Here is a 6,000-nt window from a genome sequence, read left to right as displayed (position 1 = left end):
ATCATTCAGTAGAATGAGATTTATTCTGTGAGAACATATGCTTTAGAACTTTTGATATGTATGAAATGTTTTATTTTGAGATTATATGAATGGATAGTACATGGTTTCTGATATCAATGAGCTCATAATATATGAAAGCAATGAGACACACTTAAATATAAAGAAATGTGATAGTGAATAGGTCACCCTCATGACCTAATCATCTCTCAAAGCCCCACCTCCAAATTACAATCACATTAGGAATTGGGACTTAACATATGAATTTTGAAAGGATACAAATATTCAGTCTATAGTAACCATTTAGTAATTATAAATAACTTTGGTCTTACTCATCAGAATAATACCCTACACATTGAAACCTGTATTGTTTTATTATTTGCCATTGAGCTGATTGCTGTGAAGCTTGTCATACATTCTTTTAAAGTACCCCAATAATTTTGTAGGACACTGCTGCATCTTCAGAGCTTATTGTTATTTTTTTACCGAAAAATGAAAAACAATCCCTGACTCTTTGTTTTTCTAATCCTAAGATTTATGGAATTTAGGAAACCAGTTCATACATAGAATAGGAACTGTGAAATTGGCAGAGTGAGTATCATAAAATTTATTTTTGTACTTTCTATCCTTAACTCACCACTTGTCTCATAGGAGACTCATAAACTATGCTTTTGTATTGAAATAATAAAGACAATCTTATCTCTTGTAACGGTAGTGCACAGTCTTGGATGCATATTGCATGACAAGCAATAGAAATGGGCCACGTCTCAGGGCTAGAAGTTGAGGGAAGGATTCCGAGGATATCCTTTTGGTGCTCAAAGTCGGACAGGTCCTACTTTGTAGGTCCAACTAAGAAAGGGTGAAGATATTTCACCAAAACAACCTCAGAATTTTATATATTTATTTATTGGCCGTGCCACCCAGCTTCTGGGATCTTAGTTCCCAGACCAGGGATTGAACCCGGGCAGTTAAAGCACCCAGTTCTACCCACTGTACTGCCAGGGAATTCCCGTCAGAATTTTAAATTAAAGCGATTTTTAAATGGGAAGACATTAAGTAAATGTTAGCAAATACAGGCAGAAATAAAAATTCCTCAACATTTAGGGACTGTATTTTCATGAAATTTATAACTAGCCGATGTCACGTGCATTTTGTCATTATTTCAACTTTCCATTAAAAATTAAAAATACCAACATAAGTACCTTCTATGTGATTATACAACAGCTGTTACATGAACATTAGCAAGGATTGACAGCTACTGTTATTTTTTTGATAACTGGACTCATCATAAAGCAACCTGTCTGGGCTGCTTATTACATGCATCCTGACAACTTTGGCTACATTATTTGTGTTTTTTTTTGAAGTAAAACTGTCTTTATTTACACAACACACAAGAATTGTATAGAAAATCGAAAGAAATCTATAAAGAAGCCACTAGAACTAATAAGTGAGTTCAGCTAGGCTGCAAGACACAAGATTAATATACAAAAATCAAACTTATTTATTTGTTTTTAAGCTGTGAAGAAATTTCAAAAGTTGTACATAGCAGGTACTGCAAGTGTCTGTGAATAATCCATTAACAACCACTGAAACCATGGTCATACCTGAATTTTATTTTCTTAAAGGAAGTACACTTAACTGTAACATATTTTCCCCTGAACTATGTGTGCATCATCTGTCAGTCAGACAGACAGACATCTCACCACGGAATCTGATGAAATATATAAGGCTGGTTGACAGGAAAGTTTGTTATATGTAAATCTGACACTGCAGTTTAGTGTAACAAGGTTTTGACTGACAGGTTAACAACTAAGCTATCTACCGTTAGTCTGTGTTGCTTTATACCATTTCCAGAATTTAAAAAATAAAAAAAATTCTAGGATTCTAATTCCTATAGGAAAAAGAAAAAGCAGGCTTTTTCTTTTCTTTTTGAGGAAAGCAGTAGAATAAATCAGAAGAAAAAGGAGATAAAATTATAAAGTTGAAAAGGAAGTATTTTGATCACACTAGTTTGGAAAATTTATTTTATATTGTTTAACATTTTTAGAGTCAGAAAAATCACAAGAATTATTGTATTATAAAAGCTGAAAAAACAAAACAATAACAAAAGAACTGATAAATAAATAAAAAAGAAAAATAAACAGTCCTGATACTATTTAGATATTTATATAATTAGTTATTTTTATGATTTATTAGTAATCATCTCATTTTAGCTACAGTTCAGATTTTGGTTATAAAAAATTATAAAAATTTGCTGCAAAAAGTAAGTAGCAACTGCACATAGACTATTTCCACTGTTATAAATTCAGTTTTGATGCAGGTGCTTACCTTTTTAATTTAGCTTTATTACAGATAGAATATGTTTTACTTTTATATTCAATTATGTGCCAAAAGAAGAGTAAATGTTATATATATCAAAATAAATTTCATAATAATCATGCATTCTTTGTGTAAAATCTTCAGAACATAATGATTTCATTTTAATCAACAATTGTGCTTTTGTTTGGCATAACTAAACTGATTGATACAAATCACTTATAATAATAGATGTTAGGACAAAACTTGGAAGAATGAATGTGCTTAGAAAGAAAAACAACAACAAAGGAATGAAGTTACTCTTCTGAATAAGAGGAAAAGGATAAAACTGCCTTGCAGAGTATTAAAATATAATATTTAAAGTTATGTTTTAAAGAAAAATGAAAAAACATTTAATTGATTCTTTTGTTAAAGAAAAGGGAAAATTAAATTCAGCTTTTTTTCCCCCCATATGGCACTCATGTTTTCTATTGTTGCAAAAGTGGAGTTTATTGGAAAAGGATTGGGGCTTCTCAGATTCTGTGCATCACCTAACATGAAGTTCATCTGTGAGAAGTAGCAAGCCCTAAGTAACAGTGGCTTATAAAAAAAACAAAATCAAGGGTTGTCCTCTGCCCCTGAGAAACTTTTATCATTGGTTTACATAAAAACTATTTAAATACTTAAAAAAAAAAAACAACCTAATAGTATTTACTCAAATTTTCTTAACCCTCGGCTCTAAACATGCTTACCTCCAACAATCATACTGCCATCATTCTCATTCTTTTGCTCTGATGGACACGTGTTCATAATTGCGCTTCCTAAATTTTGGTACTAAGAACTAGTAAATATAAACAAAAATAAGAATAAACTTCACTCAATTACATCCCTGTATAAGCAGGAAAAAAAGGACCAAAAATCTGAATATTCCCAGGAATACTGCAGTATTCCAAGGTATCCACCTCAGTTCTTTGAATAGGAAGAATTATTTAGCATTAAATACTTGCTAAGTGAATGAATGAGAGTTTGTGTCTTTTTTTTGGCTGTGACGCTTGGGAGATCTTAGTTCCTCGACCAGGGATTGAACCCACGCCCTCGGCACGGAAAGCACCCAGTTCTAACCACTGGACCACCAGGGAATTCCAAAGAGTTTGTATCTTAAGGGGATAAAACCCACAAAAAAATTGACCAGAATTCTTAAAGGTCTTTAACTCCAGCTTGACACAAATCCCAAAGACCTGGAAATCCATGCCTAAGCCTTGGAAGAGGTGTCTGTACACAAATCCAAAATGCAGAGTGAAGGGTGGTGGGGCATTGGCAACAAGATGATGACTAAAATGAAGTGTTGGTCAAGCGTTTGAGAGAATACCCAATTGTACTTTAGAGTTTATCTTTAAAAAGTGTTTTCAGGCTTCCCTGGTGGCACAGTGGTTAAGAATCCGCCTACCATTGCAGGGGACACGGGTTTGAGCCCTGGTCTGGGAAGATCCCACATGCTGCGGAGCAACTGAACCCGTGTGCCACAACTACTGAGCCTGTGCTCTAGAGCCCGTGCGCCACAACTACTGAAGCCCGCGAGCCTAGAGCCCGTGCTCCGCAACAAGAGAAGCCACCGCAATGAGAAGCCCACGCACTGCAATGAAGAGTAGCCCCCGCTAGCCACAGCAAGAGAAGGGCCGCACAGCAACGAAGATCCAATGCAGCCAAAAATAAATACATAAAATAAATAAACTTTTAAAAAAAGAGTTTTCTCTAGGAGTGCTAATATATTAAAAAAAACAAAACAACCCACACACACAAAACAAAAAGTTAACAACTACAACAAAAACTAGCATGTGACTGAAAAGCAGATGATGAGGGAGCAGGCACTACCAGCGAAATAAAACAATAAAGAGCATCTATCCTATTTATATACAAAGAATTTTCTCAGAAAACCCTGTCACACTACCCAGAAACAAGACAGATAAATTTCCTCTCTTGCTTTTTCCATGATCCAAAGCTGTTCTTTCTTTTTTTCCTTAGCTTTCATTCCTTAAGAAATTCACCTAAATTTATATTTTTATCTGAATTTATAGATTAAAATATTTACACTTATCAGGAGATTAGGAAGAAATAGAGTGAGAACACATTATGACATTGTACTCCAACAACCCCAGGGATGGTCAACGTGCACTTCCAGGAACTCTGAGCAAAGAGAGGTTGAAATAGCTATTCCTTCCGCTTATTCCTCCTCTATGTTTCCATTGACAGGAAGGCATTGTGTTCTGTGGGTACAGCTGCAGGATGGAGGCTTATTCCAGGCTCTGTGGTCTCTCTGTCTCCTATAACACTGTCCCTTTCGTTCAGCTGGTGGCACCAGCTTCCCTGAGCAACTAATCTCTGGATAGTTTGTCATCCCTTGCCTGTTCTCTTTCACTCTGCCCACACCTCTGTAAATAGACCCTTAATTAAACTCTCTTCAATTAAATCCCTGGAGGCTGCCATCTACATCTCCCTAAGGCCAGTAGGAACAATTTTTGACATGTACTTTCTTCAAAGCTTAATACTGATGCCATGATTTCTCACATGTGTCTCACTTCTTTCTCTAACAACTACAAAAATAGCACTTATTTTCCTGCATGCAATGAGATAATCAAATATGTATTTTTGAAAGAAAGCTGGAACTGACAAAAAGAATAAACAACTTCCCTTGGGATTGATAGAAAATAAATTCATGCACTATTTTTCTAAGAATAATGCCATAGTTGTCAAATGAATTATTCAGTAAAATATATTTACTATGTTGTAGTAAGTTTTACATGACTTAAACTCTCTCTAATTTCAGGGAAAAAAAGGCAAGAAGGTAGATATTTAGTGTTCCTGTGTATGGGGTATGAGTGAAAATGTGTGAGTGGGTATAGAAAGATCTTAATACTAATAATTTAATGTAATATGTTAAATAATTTTATTTTCATGAAAATCCCAAATCATCTGATTCTTAACGGAGGATAAAAGTTTGATATATTGCAGAACCATTAATGATGAATTGAGCAATTTAATTATTGAGATCTATTGGAACCTGTGATGAAGTGTATATTGAATTTTAAATTAATTTATGAGAAATAATAAAATAAAATTGTGTTTTTAGTGCCCCCTCCATTGCATTTGTTTCCCAAATTTTGGTTATATGAGGGTGTCTAAGTTTCCTCTAATATTTCATAGTGTTTTGAATTTCCATAGGTAAGAGATCTTCATTTTTGAAAAGAGACAAATTATGAAATAGAAAATTATAATTTTAGTATATATGCATATAAGCACTAATCACCAATCCTTTGAGGTTTATAGATTACATTTTCATTAATGTTATAACCTTTATAGTATTGTTCAATAAATTCTAAATCTTCTCTTTGGCACCATATATATGTACACAGATGAATTTTCCCTTAAAAGTAAACTACACCAACAGATGAAGAAATATATTTTGGGTTGATCTTGTTTATTGAGCTCCCAGTTTTTCCACATAGATATTCCTGATAAGTAGGTTTTATGTCAATGAGAAATGCATTTTTAGGAGTTTTGGGAGGGTTAAAGAGGAATTTCAAATGGCAAATTTATATTTGGCAGGGACTGTCAAACATTGATACCGCTTATTAAATAATTGCAATAACTCAATTTTTAAAATTCCACTACTGTAAAATTTCAGTTTTAAGAAATACTGAAAATTCTGTA

This window comes from Aethalodelphis obliquidens, unplaced genomic scaffold (assembly GCF_003676395.1).
Source record: "Aethalodelphis obliquidens isolate GAN/ISIS:26980383/991018 unplaced genomic scaffold, ASM367639v1 scaffold2, whole genome shotgun sequence".
NCBI lineage: Eukaryota > Metazoa > Chordata > Mammalia > Artiodactyla > Delphinidae > Aethalodelphis > Aethalodelphis obliquidens.
This window is presented reverse-complemented; position numbering follows the sequence as displayed.